Here is a 14,757-nt window from a genome sequence, read left to right on the forward strand (position 1 = left end):
ACACAAATTTTTTACAGATGGTGTTGTGCAGTACATGTTGCCTGCTGTTCTTATGACATCTATCACTACCCTTGTTGAACCAACGTGTTTTACAAAAGCCCATTGTCTTCCTGAATGGTGTGTAACTATTACAAAGGAGTTAAATGCCTTACTGAAGAATGGTATGCGGTCTTTTGTTTCACTTTATCCCTCACAAAATATGGTTGGTCGCAAATGCATTTTCAAAATTAAGCATTATGCCAATGACTCTATTGAATGGTATAAAGCTCGTCTCATTACTAAGGGCTTTCATCGTCAATATGGTTTTGATTATCATGAGAGGTTCAGTCATGTTGCCAGGCCTACCACTATTCGGTTGGTTCTTGGTCTTATAGTCACTCATGGTCGATCTATTTGACAACTTGATGTAAAAAAATGTATCTATGAATGGTTACTTGCAAGATGAAGTTTTTATGACATAACCACCAGGCTTTGTTGACCTCAGCTTTTGAATCATATGTGCAAATTACATGAAGCCTTATATGAACTCAAGAAGGCTCCTTATGCTTGGTGTCAACGTTCTAGCATCTTTATTATTCGTCATGGTTTTGTGCAAAGGCAAGTCAACCCTTCTTTCTTCATTTTTTCACTATGTAAATGCACACTTATCTTGTTACTATATGTGGATGATATTGTGTTGATTGTAATGATCTTTCTCCTATTCAGCGATTTATGTCTTTTTTGAGACGTGAATTTGAAATTAAGGATTTAAGCCCTCTTTATTACTTCCTAAGCATTGAAGTTCAGCCCATTTCCAATGATCTTCATTGCTCTCACACTAAGTATGCTCGTGATTTACTTAAACGCACGAATATGCTTGATTGTAACCCTTGCATTACTCATATTGCTTCACGTATTTCGTTGTCTAATTAGGATGCTACCTTGTTTGCGGGTCCTACTAAATTTTGGCATCTCTTAGGATTTGTACAATATCTCATTTAAGACGTTCGGACATTGCGTATGCTCTTGATCATATTGCTTAGCTTATGTTTCATCCGACTCGTCCGACGAACACACTCCTTATTGTTGCCAAACGCATCTTATGATACATCAAAGGCTCCATTGATCATGTTATTGTGTTCCATCGCTCATCTGGCCCACCCTTGCTTCGAGGTTATCTTATGTTGATTGAATTGGTTGTCCGAATACCCGTCTTTCCACTTCTGGGTACCTTATCTTTCATGGGCCTAATCTTAATTTTTGAAGTTCCACCAAACAACCTACGGTTCTAGTGCCAAGTCAGAGTACCATGCCCTTACACATGCATTTGCTGAATCTATTTGGTTGTCTTATGTACTTCGTGAGCTTTGGTTTCCTGCTCCTCCTCCTACTGTTCTCTTTTGTGATAATTTAAGTACGACATATATGGCTGCCAAACCAGTATTTCTTGCTTGCACTAGTCACATTTAACTTGACTATCATTTTGTGCGTGAACATGTCAAGCTCGGCTCCCACAAGGTTCAATTTGTTCCCTAGGTCGATCAAGCTGCGGATCTCCTCACAAAACGACTTTCGAAGCCTCACTTTCTTTTACTTCGGTCCAAACTTGTCTTTCAAAGCTAGACAAGTTTCGAGGAGGAGGGGGAATGTTAGTGTAGGAGAATTCGGTTAGGATTCTATTGGGTTAGGTTTTATTATCCTTATGAATTTTGTATTTCTTGAGCCCAAGTCAAGGACTTGTATATACCTTGTGATAACAATACTACTACACACTTTACATAATTCTACACATATCTTCTTTTGTTATTTAACATTTCTTTTTGTTCGTGGAGGTACTTTCCAACATTTCTTTTTGCAGTGCTAGTGCTTTTTTTCTTCTCCAACAAGATGATCAAAAGGAAGAAAACAGTTCACCTTACATTTAAAGTTAATGTGATTGCGCTTTTTTCTTCTTCAACATAATAATTAAATGGAAGAAAACAATTCACTTGTACAATTAACGTTAATGTGATTGGCTATTTTCTTCTTCAACAAGATGATTAAATGGAGGAAAACAATTCACTTGTACGTTTAAAGTTAATGTGGTTGTGCTTTTTTCTTCTCCAACAAGATAATCAAATGGAAGAAAACAATTCATTTACACATTCGACGGTAATGTCTCTTCTAAGATAAATGTTTTAGATTACTTGGTATACATGCTAGTACTTTACATGTTATAATACATTTGAAGGGATATAGAAGAATATATTTTCTCTTCATTTGTATTAAAAACGTGGAGACATGCTTGTGTACTGAGTACTTGGAAAGATCTCTCATTTTCTGGTGTACCTAAAATTTACTTACAACATATCTATTATGTTCTAACTAAGAGGAAGATGCTCCGAGCTGGTGAGTTGCTTGACTGTGATCTTGGGCATGATGAAATTTCTCATAGTTTCTCCAAGCTTGGAAATGATGGATAACTTTATGGGCCACGCAAACTAAAAAAGCAAAAAAAAGAGGTAGATGACTTTATGGGCCACACAAAGTGAAAAAAAAACAAAAGAGAACGAAAAATAAGAAGAGAAATAACCACGCGCTGACCCAAATAGAAACTCTTTGGCGTCTGAAAAAAAAAAGAAACACTTTGGCTCGTGGGTTAAGTGCTATGGGTGAGTGGCAATGAAGAAGTGGAAAGTCAGTAGGTAATTCTCACTGGTTACTAGAAGCAAAGAATATGAAAGGGAAGTGATTTCAAATTTCGAAATAATTTTAAATAGCATTCTTATTAGGAGTATTATGACGATATTCATCTCAATATGTAGTAAATATTGTTGATATAATCTCGTTTATTAATAGAAATAAATCTCAACTAGTCTTGACACAAATTAATATATTATTTATTGTAGGCTTATTTAACTGAGCTATATAAGGGATTAGAGAGAGGGGCCAGCGGTAGCAAGGGAGAGAAGAGAGATTTAATTGCGAGGTGTGTGTTGTATCATCCCATTGTGCATTTATTTATAGTAGTAGGATAGGTAAAAACCTTACTCTTTTAGGATTACAACTCTTAATAGGTAATCAACTCCCAATAGAATCTAAAAGATATTCGTAGATCTACTAAGATTTACACAATCACATTCCTTTTCTAAATATGATTGCAACACTCCTCCTTGAGTGTGTAATACTCAAACAAATCATCGCATCAGATCTTCAACAGATAAGGTAGAATAGTTGATGAAGCTATCAACACAACGGGTGAACACAAGTCTCAAATTGAGGAAAGTGTGCATTGGTAGTAAAACTCACAAAACCTTGATATGGTAAAACCTAAGGCATTCGGAAAAACCCATAGACTAAGGAGAAAAGTGGGAAGTATGCATAATGTCTAAAACAAATGTCAAATAGGACGAAAGTAGTGAACTCAACGGAGTATGATCATCGCATGATGGGTGCCTCATCAAAACCTCGTTAGGCAGCAAAAACCTAGTGGGAAAAATGCTTTTAATCGTAGGAAAAATAGTACATTAAGATCAAGTGAGTATGCTTATGGATACTCCCCTTAAGTTAGACATAACTTCCAAATAAGAGAACTAAAAGCAATTCAATTCAGATAATTTACGCATACTGATTCCTTGGACGAGCTTCTGAAAAGTAGACTTGGACAATGACTTAGTGAAGAGATCGGCCAGGTTGTCCTAGGAACGGATTTGCTTGACTTCAATGTTCTGATGTTGTTGTTACTGGTGAAAGTAAAAAAACTTTGGTGCTATGTGCTTGGTGTTGACTCCCTTGATGTATCCTTTCTTTAATTGCTCGATACATGTTGCATTGTTTTCCAAGATTGTCATAAGAAGGTCAACAACAAGCAAAACCACTAGTGCTTTGAATATGTTCTATAATTGCGCTCAGCCAAAAGCACTCACGTGATGCTTCATGTAGGGCAAGAATCTCAGCATGGTTTGAAGAAGTCACAACTAGCGTTTGCTTGGTAGACCTCTAAGATATAGCAGTGTCTCTATGCTTGGTGGACCTCTAAGATGTAGCGGTGTCTTTAACGGTAAAGACATAGCTCGTTTGAGAAAATGCCCTATGTGTGTCAAACAGATATACAACATCTGCGTAACCAACAAGGCGAGGATCAATTCGAGAACCATAAAGGGTGGCAACACTCAAAGATTCAAGGGTATAAAACAAGCCCAAATCCATCGTACCCTTAAGGTAGTGGAAAATGTCTTTAACACCATTCCAGTGACTGCTTGCAGGCGCATTGCTGTATCTAGCTAATAGATTAACAATAAAGGAGATGTCGGGTCTAGTGCACCCAAGTACAATAAAGCCCCAATTACGTTTAGGTATGGAACTTTGGATTCCAAAATCTTTTCCTTATCTTCATTTGGACGGAAGGGATCTCATTTAGCATTTAGAGTCCGAACGACCATAGGTGTACTCGAAGGCTTCGCTTTATCTTTATTAAAATGTCGTAACACCTTTTGGGTGTAGTTCGATTGATGTACTAGGATTCCAACTGAATAATGCTCGATCTGTAAGCCGAGACAGTATCGAATTTTCCCAAGATCATTCATCTCAAATTCTGATTTCAAGTGAGCAGCAATTTCCTTAAGCTTTGTAGGAGTTCCAATCAGGTTCATGTCGTCGACATAAATGATTGCAAATGCAGAATGTGACTTCTTTATGAACACGCATGGGCATAATTTGTTGTTAATATAACCTTGACTTGTCAAATATTCACTCAGACCGTTATACCACATCCGTCCAGATTGTTTCAATTCGTAGAGTGACCTTCTTAACCTAATTGAGAGAGTGTTCCGTGGTCTAGAACTATTTGAACTAGTCAATGGAAGTCATTCTGGACCTTTCATGTATATTTTTGTATCTAGATCCCCACAGAGATACGCAATTACCACATCCAATAAGCTGCATATTCAGTTTTTTTGGAAACTACCAAACTGATTAGGTAGCGAAACGTTATAACGTCCATTATGGGGGAATAGATCTCCTCATAATCAATCATAGGGTGCTGAGAGAAGCTTTGCGCAATGAGGCGTGCTTTGTATTGCACTATTTCATTCTTCTCATTATGCTTTATCACGAAAACCCACTTACAGCCAACAGGCTTCATGCATGGTGGTGTAGGAACAATTGGTCCAAACACTTTACGTTTCACGAACGAATCGAGTTCGACCTAGATTACTTGTTTCCAATTTGACCAATCTATTCTACGTTGGCATTCATCAACGGAATGCGATTCAATGTCATCGTTAAGCATGATGTGAATAGCTACTGTGTATGCAAATGTATCATTGACGATCATCTTATTCTGATTCCAAACCTTATCCAATACTGCGTAGTGGACCAAAATCTCACGATTCTCTAGAAGTCGATTTATCTCATCTAAGACATCACCGCAATCTAGAATAACCTTATACGTTGGAATGGATGAGTGAGCGATAGTCGAATTCAAACTAGAGTCACTAGTTGGTGTCGATTTCCTTTTTTGGGGTTGTAAATCCTTTGAACCAAGGGGTCTACCACACTTCAGGGTCGGAGCAGATGATTGGCTAGCCGCTAATGTACTGGGCCACGTGGACTGTGCAACCTCCCCACCTTCGGGGATTGTCAGGCCTTCCCAGGTATGATTGTGACGAACAAGGGGTTGATGCATCAACCAACACCATAAAATATCTAAATGGTCTGTAGGTTGGTTGGATAGGTCCACAAATATCCTCTTGAATCCTCTGAAGAAACTTGGGGGGTGGGGTTGTGAATAATCTTTGTAATCGAGGGTTGAGTATTCAACTTCCCTAAGAAACACGCTTTGCATGGTGGGAATCCAACATAGGGAGGTAACCGATACCCATGATATGTTTTGAGGATAGGGCACATCAAGTCCTGTCCAAGATGCCCCAAACAGTCATGCCAAAGCAACAAGGTACTCTGGAACTCAGGCATAGGGCCGACCACATAGTGGGCTTCTATGCCGTGAATGGTTGTTATGTGTTATGTACAACCCACTCGGGAGACGTTCCAACTTCTTATAAACCCACTAGGGGAGAAGGGCTAGCCACTCCTAGTGGGCTCGACCATTAGGGTAAAAAACCCTAAAAACATGTCTAATTTATTCGTCCATAGGCACTGATGCCTCCTGAAAATCTGATATCTTCATGGATGTAGTAGCATATTCCGGATGATCCACATATGCAAAGTTACACTCGTGATTGGAATGATACTTAGCAATAGCCTCGGGGTTAGCTCGGCATGCACGTGACCAATGATCATTTGATCCACAGTGGTAGCACATGTCCATTTCATTGGAAATTGGTTGAGCGGTAGCTTTTCCATTGTTCTTGAAGTTCGAGGCCTTAAAGGCAAGGGGTAAACGCTGTTGGGACATTTCCTCCCTTGGGTGGGCCTTGATTATGTGGACCTTGGGCCCGTGGTGGGGCTTGCCGCCATTGCCATTGCCATAATGATTCTTTCGTCGTTTGTGGCTGCTAGAATTGGTCGCGTGCGCTTTAGGTGCGGCGTTCAAGCCAGTCGGTCGAGCTTAATGATTCTTCATCAAAAGCTGGTTTTGCTTTTTAGCGGGAAGTAGTACAAAGATCAAATTCGAAAATTTGGTAAATTTTTATGCCCTATATTGTTGTTGTAGGACAATATTGGTGGTATAGAAGGTCGAATAGGTATTCTCCAAGAGATTTAATTTAGTTAGTTCCACTTTATAAAACTTCACCAATGATCGAATTCTACAAACTTTAGAGTTATATTCATTCACAGACTTAAAGTCTTTGTAGCGAAGATGCTGCTAGTCGTGTCTTCTTCAGGCAAGTATATGTCTTTCTAATGATCAAAACGGTTGGCTAGAGCAAAGAAAGAGGGTGCATGGGTCCTCCTTAACGAGGTACTCAATCTGCAGAGCATCATGGATGTGTCTTCGAATGAAGATCATTGCAGTCGCTTTCTGAGCTTCGTCGATAGGTTTGTCGTCGGTAGGTGCCTCGATGGTGGCTCTAATACCCTTTGCAGTAAGATAAAGCTTCACGTCTTGAACCCACTTCAAGTAGTTTCTTCCCGATACTTCCAAAGCGATGAAATCAAGCTTGTTCAAGTTCGACATGTCCCTAAAATGGAGGGTAAAACAAAAATGTGATTAGTCATATGGTGATCCATAGACATATATCGTAGAACATTCAGGTTCTATAGACACATATTGGTTTACTTGATGCATGAAAACTACAAGTTTCATGTGGTAAGTTTTGAATGAAAACTTTAGGTTTCAAAGGCACTAAATATGAAACTACAGGTTCAATTTATTTTTATGAACAATTAATTTATAAAGGAGAGGTTCCTGCAAGAAGCACATAATGCAATATGTTGATTTAAGTGTAATGGATTTGATTTTCTTCGGGAACTCAAGTGTGAGAGCTTCATTACTACGAAAGTATGTCAACGGTTCAAAGTATAAAAATCAATTATTGAATCGTTAATGTCCAAAAGGTGATCTTTAGGTCAATAATTTTGGATTCATTATCAGATTAATGGACTACAGGTCACTTTTAATTAATTCAATAGACCGAGACCAAACAGGGTCGATTATGGAAGCAAAATAATGCCGAAAATTAGCATTGGGTCGAAAAAGCATAGCCCAAAATGGGTTTGGGCTAAGGTGCTGAGAGTAAGGCAAAGCCCTAAGGGTAAATGGGCTTAGGTTTGGTTGCAAAAGCAATGCATATGTGGCTACAAGCCACGGGCCGAGACAGTTGAGCCCAGCAGCAGTAGCTGCTAGCTTTCAAGCCCAATAGGGGGCACGGGTCAGGCCCAGCGGAACGCTAACCTTGGGTTGGTGTGGGAGGCCCAGTCGAGGTTGGGTCCGGGTCAAGGCAACCCAAACTCAGCAGCAAAGGCTGCGGGGGAGTGGGCCAGGGCTTTATGGCACAGCCCATAGGACTAAGGACTCGCCAGACATCAGGCAAAAAAGCTGCAACTTTTGGTTGATCTAAAGGACTTCAGGCCCATTAGTTTAATCAGGTCGAAGGCCTTGGGATGTCTGGGTTAGTGTAGCAAGCCAAAAAACTGTTGTTGTGTGGTCCATAAGACTGGGCTTCAGGCTAGTGATGGTCCGATGGTGCCACGGTGAGGGTGCAGCGGTGGTGCTGCATAGTGCCTAACACAAAAATTTCCCTTTTTTTTTTCCCCCGACAGAATTAGGGTTTAAAAAAAAAAAAAAAACTAGAATTGCTTTTATTTATATGCTTTGACTCACAATTCCACATAGCGCGTAATGCATGAAACATACATATATATATATTGACAATTATATGAAACATATAATATATATATATATATATATATATATATATCGTAAGGAAAATATAAACATAGAAGGGCTCATGCATCATAGGGAATATTTTCATACTTCGTGGACGTTTCAAATATCTTCCTTTATTTAAGCGTACCTGATTAGCAGAAAACAAAGAAGAGCCTTTGAATTTTGTGGAAGATAGCCTCATCCTACGATCCGTCAATTCCTCAGCTTCTGGCCAAAGCGTGCTGATAACATGTTGTAGGCCTATTTAACTGAGCTATCTAAGGGATTAGAGAGAGAGGGGGCCGGCGGTAGCAAGAGGGTGGGGTGTGTGTTGTATCACCCCATTGTACCTTTTATTTATAGTAGTAGGATAGGTAAAAACCTTACCCTTTTAGGATTACAACTCTTAATAGGTAATCAACTCCTAATAGGAATATAAGAGATATTCCTAGATTTACTAGGATTTACACAATCCCATTATTCATACTGTCACTCGTGAATCTTCTTGTTTTTATGTATTTGTTTTTTGGCATTCTAAAGAAAAATGGATCAACAAAAAATATTGATATGTTGTCGGTATTTTCGATTTTGCTACAATAATAGTGCTATAGCCTATATTATATTTTGTTTTAGACTTTTATAATGAGGATTTAGACTAATTTCTTTGTTATTGCGTGAGAAGCTGAGACTTTTCTTTCGGTTGATAATGCTCGAAGGTTATGTCTAACCATTGTATGTAAGAAAGAATCTTATTTGATGTAGAACAAAAATTAGGTCATTTCAAATGCAATAAAATTAAAACAAAGAAATAGTGAGCAATTAAAAAAAGTGATTAAAGAATTGATAATTCACGTGTTAATATGTTATTTTTTGTTGTCATATTCCAAAAGTATATGTTTTTGACTTTTCGAGTTCAGATTGACACAACTTTGATATAGTATGTCTATTTTGGGCTTGTAATATATGGATTCAAAGAGAAAGACGAGGTATATAAGACAACGATGTCAGTCTGAATTTGACTGACTGTTTACCATGTTTAATTTGGATTTTAATATTTTAGAATTTTTTAGGTCTAATTGATTATTAGTCCCCGTGGTGATATGATAATTGGAAGATTGCCTCTGTGGTTAAAAAACTAGGTTTAAGCCCCCATGGTGAAGTTTGTTAGGATTTATGCTTAAAATTGAAAATTATGTCAACTCTCTGTTAACTATTATTACGTGAGCCACACATATTAGGCTAAAATGGAACTTTCTATTAATTGTTAGCATGTGGGCTTACAAATGAGGCTAACTTTATCATTTTAGTCTCACATTTGAGCCTCATGTGCTAACAATTAACGGAGAGTTAACGAAACCTTCAATTTTGGGCCTAAATCCTAACAGACTTCACCACAGGGGCTTAAATCCTAATTATTTTTACCACATGGGCTATCTTTTAACTACCCTCTCACCACAAGGACAAATTCAATTAAGCCTTTTTTTTTTTTTTTTTTTGTCTAATTCTTTCCTATTTGGATTATTAGGGTTCCAAGGTTAATTTACATTATAAATAGGTGGATTAAGACCTAAAACCCCCAACCTTTTAGTGTCATTCCAAATTGGCCTCAACCCTTCTAAACGTTCCAAACAAGTACCCAACCTATTAAAAATGTGACATCCATTAAGCCTCAATTAATTTTTCAAACATAGATTATAATAAAAATCCACCAACTAGGTATATCATGGACAATATTAATATTAGTTGCCTTAAAATCTAAATTTCAAACATAAATTATATAATATGGAACCCAATGATCAAACAGGTATTGAATTGAATTGAAATGGATCCATATTGAAATTACATCAGGAAGGCAATCTCTTAACATAAAATAGGGTTTCAAGGAGTGTGTCTTTGCCCATGTGATTTCCTTTCAGCAACCCCCATGACCTTCTTCTCGATATTAGCAGCTTGAGCTGTAAAGTGGAGTTGGTGGTTTTGTGTTGGGTTTGAAGATGATGACATGATGAGGGTGGAGGTAACCGTTAATTGATGAAGGCTATGCTTCCATGATATTTTATTGATTTTGGAGACAAAGTAAACCTAGTTAATTTCACATATTTTTAACTGGGGCTTAAAAGATGTGACATTTTCAATAAGTTGAGTACTCATATGAAATGTTTAAAAATTTTAAGACCAATTTGGAATGACACTAAAAGGTTGAGGGATTTTAGGTATTGTGACATCCCACATTGCCCAGGGGAGTGATCCTTATATGCATATTCTCATCTCTACCTAGCACGAGGCCTTTTGGGAGCTTACTGGCTTCGGGTTCCATGGAAAATCCGAAGTTAAGCGAGTAGCATGCAAGAGCATTCCCAAGATGGGTGACCCATCGGGAAGTTCTCGTGTGAGTTCCCAAAAACAAAACCGTGAGGGCGTGGTTGGGGCCCAAAGCGGACAATATCGTGCTACGGTGGAGTTGAGCCCGAGAAGTGGTCCCGTCTGGGCCGGGATGTGATAGGTATAGTTCATCTTGGCTTTATGTTTGTAATTTTCAACTATTATTTAATAAGCATGAGTTTTCTCTCTTTCTTTTAGTAAAGAGGAAATCCCCTAACACTTTTTTTTTTTTAATCTTTTAGACTAAACATTTGTGTCTTTTCAAGATTTGATTAAAGTGTTTTCACCAATTGACTCCTCAGCATTTTCTGTTAAATTAAATTACATGTCATTATTGTATTTCTTTATAATAGAATGTTAATTATTAATTTTTGAATTTATCCTCTTAGTTTTTAACGCGTTTTTTCCTTAATTAGTGGGACATTAATTATTATTATTATTATTATTATTTTGTCAAACGATAACTTTTGTTAGATTAGATATTAGGTTAGTCACTGACAGGATTCAAACCCACGCCGTCATGTAAGGGCTTAACTCCTTTCCACAATATTTTTTTTTAATTAGTGGGATATTAATTATTAACTCTATTATCTCTTTTTCTAATTATATTTTTTGGATCAAAATAATTTTTTTGTCCTACAAACATTAATATTATCTCATTTTCCAAATAATTTGTTTATTGATTTTTTTTTTTTTCCAAATGGTTGGTGATCCAACATAAAAAGCCCTCTGTAATTTTTTCATATTTTTTTGTCAAACTATTTTCCTTTGCTTTTTTTTATTTTTTTTACTTATAGTTGTTGACAAACTATTATTAGGTACAACATATTATGTGTATATTTTCATTGGGTACGTTTGAATTTGTTAAAAATATTGATTGGTACGTTTATTGGCACCTATATCAAAACCTCCCATAAAGTAAATTCTAGGGTTTGCTAAAAGAATATCTATAGATTTTGCTGTGTTGATAATCAAGTGACGGAAAACAAAATATGATAAGCAATTTATGGTGGTCAAGGATCAAGCCCATTAGGTGGGCAAATAGATATTCAGCCCATTACCACAGAACAAGCCCAATAGTGAACTGTAAGGAAATGGTCTAGCAAGCATCGAGCCCAACTATGAAAAAAAGGAAAAAGCAGTAAAAAAGAGCAGAGGAAGCCTTCTCTTATCAGAGCCAGGTTTCGATCCTGGGACCTGTGGGTTATGGGCCCACCACGCTTCCGCTGCGCCACTCTGATCGGTTGGGAACGACTCTACTTTGAAGATACTTATTCGTATCGAAGATAAGTGACTGTTTAATTATCAATATAATGTTTCATCTTTAACTTGTTAAAATTCGACATATTCAAAATGTAGTGCTATTCATGCACCCATTTTGTCTCTCACACCTATCTTAATTTTCAGCTACTAAATTGAATGATTGAAGACGATTAATAGACGAAACTTAATAAAAGTATGTGAGAAGTAAAAAGATGTGTTATTTACACTACCTTATTTAAATACTCCTCGTAATTTTATCATAATCCATATGAAACCCCATAGAAGTACACCTTTTGGGAGCATGCTCCATAAACAAAACAAAAAACAAGATTTTCTTCGTATCAAATCACCTCAAAATCCACATGACACAAATTTAGCAAATTAACAATTAAGGTTATGGAGTTATATTTGAAACTAAGTTATAGAAAAAAAAATTATAAATTAAGTTCAGTAAGGAATAAATAGAATAGAGTTGTTCCTATGAGAATGTTTTTGAAGATCTTAGTTCTCTAGAGCACTATATATGAGAAATCAAAAAATGTTCACGATCGAAATGAATACAATCGAGCAATTGTGTGGTTATTGTTGTCTTGGTTTACACAAATGTTGAATAGTTCAAGACATCGTGCTCACTAATCATCAACTAAGTAAATCCGATATTAATTCACTAAATAAAGTTCAAAGTCCAAAAGTTATCTATCCTGATGTGGTATCTTTCTATAATGTCTCTCTCTCATTTGCATGAGTCACTTTTCATTATTAATATAATCTTATATATAGTCCACTAAATAATAGAGTACCTCATTGAGTTCATGGTAGAATTTTCAACACAATCGTGGATTATAGAAGCCTTGTAATTTGGAGTGTAACTATTACAAAAGCATGATCATTGTACCCTGGGAGACAAGCGTCGGTCAACCTAAACACCGTAAGAGGCGCACACTTATTTTAAAGACAGAATATCGAACATTTGCTTAATGAGTTTAAGGTGTTTCTAACTCAATTCTCATGTGCATTAGTGTTGTTTACCGTTATGAGTATGCATAAAATTGGTTTTAGTTGCATGAACCTTTTTTCCCTTTTTATTACAAGAGGTATTATCATTTTAGTTTATATCAAACTGAAGAGAGAGTTGGAACCCCATACCCAATAGGTTAAAAAGGTGTTGACCACAAAACCAATCGTACCAATTCTACTGTTCAAAGGAAATACTATTGGGATTAAGAAAATTTATTAGTTAAGAGAGATTATTATTATATGCAAGTAATCTTTTACCACAATAGTAAAAATATGTTGAGCATTTGTAGGATGAGTTCAAACTCCGTCGGCTAATCTAACATCTAATCTAATAGAATTTATCATTTGACCAAAAAAAAAAAAAACAAAGAGGTTATTCTTGGAAAATATTAGTATTTAGGTTTATTTTAGTATTTGGATTTTGCTTGTTAGTTTAGGATTTGGGCCTAGTCTATTTGAGTTAGGGTTTCTCAAGTTTAGTTATCTATAAATATAGTTTGTAATTTAGTTTGAGAAACAAGTTAGTCACGATGTAATCTCTTGGAGTTTTTGTAGCCGTTTCGGCATTCTTATTTGTTTAATAATATTCTATTTAGTAATCTTATTTGTTGTGCACTCTGATATTCAACTTGGTATCAAAGCAGGTTAGATCCTTCGGGATTTAATCTACGGTTGATGGGTGCCAATTTGTTTGTATCAGTTTTGTTTCCATCATCTTCCGCTGTTTGTGTTTTCGTTTTAGATTTGTTAGTTGATTTATAGTTTGCAAGAGAGAAAAAAAAAAGGTCTGTTTTAGAAAAAATTCAATTTGCATCTGACGGCCTTCTGCTCCTTCCCCGCAGTTCGTATTTTTCTTGATCACTCGCACGTGTAGACAAAGCCCAAACCCAAGAACTAATCGGATCGAGTTCGTCTCCACTTGAACTCCTAGTTCCTGCAAAGCAGATTTAATAAACACGTATCTGCAGCTGTCCACTGATTTGAAACCTCATCTCACCATCCTCATCACCACATCGTTTCCTGCACTGTGCATCCTCTGCACCCTGCGCGTTTTGCACTAGAGTTCCTGCACTTGTTGATACGAAATGGAAAAGAGAGATGAAGGAGAAAAGAAGAAAAGAAAAAAAAAAACAAAAAAAAACAAAAAAGGAACCACAGAAAGGAAAAAGAAGGAAAAAATAAAAATAAAAAGCCCCACGCAGGCAAGGAAAAAAAAATTGGTTAGAAGTCTTTGGGGTCCACTTGTTGTTTGAAGTTGCAGGCCCACAATGAGTTTATTGATGTTGTTTGGCTTGTTTATTGTTGTTCATCACAACGATTGCTCGAGTGCTCACAATTGGCATTGTGAAAGTTTGCACTAGCATTGGTATTTGTCTTGCACTAGCAATGTTGCACTGGCACTAGTATGGAATCTTGCACTAGCACTAGCACTAGCACTAGCATGGAATCTTGCACTGGCACTGGCACGAAACCTTGCACTAGCACTGGCATTGGAAACTTGCACTTGCACTAATGGAATTTCATATTGGAATTGGCATAAAAAATTAGCATAATGGAGATTTCATCCGAATCTACTTGTTGGCAAACTCATGTCATTTAACGCCATAAGTTTGACCCCAGGGGGGGTGTTGGAAAATATTAGTGTTTATATTTATTTTAGTATTGGGGTTTTGCTTGTTAGTTTAGGATTTGGGCCTAGCGTTTTTGTAGTCGTTTAGGCATTCTCGTTTGTTTAATAATATTCTATTTTGTAATCTTGTTCGACGCGTACTCTGATATTCAACTGTTATTATTATGTTGAAAGTAAA

General features: G+C 36.9%; 1 non-coding gene across 1 annotated transcript; it reads right to left on the bottom strand.

The window, feature by feature from the left end:
- Window positions 1-11,838: 11,838 nt before the first annotated feature.
- Window positions 11,839-11,910, bottom strand: TRNAM-CAU. The gene has a single exon. It is a non-coding gene; the product is annotated as a tRNA-Met (tRNA).
- Between the last annotated feature and the right edge of the window lie 2,847 nt (window positions 11,911-14,757).

The sequence above is a fragment of a genome, unplaced genomic scaffold (assembly GCF_019419815.1).
Source record: "Pyrus x bretschneideri cultivar Hongxiangsu unplaced genomic scaffold, Pyrus_bretschneideri_v1 Contig20, whole genome shotgun sequence".
Classification (NCBI taxonomy): domain Eukaryota; kingdom Viridiplantae; phylum Streptophyta; class Magnoliopsida; order Rosales; family Rosaceae; genus Pyrus; species Pyrus x bretschneideri.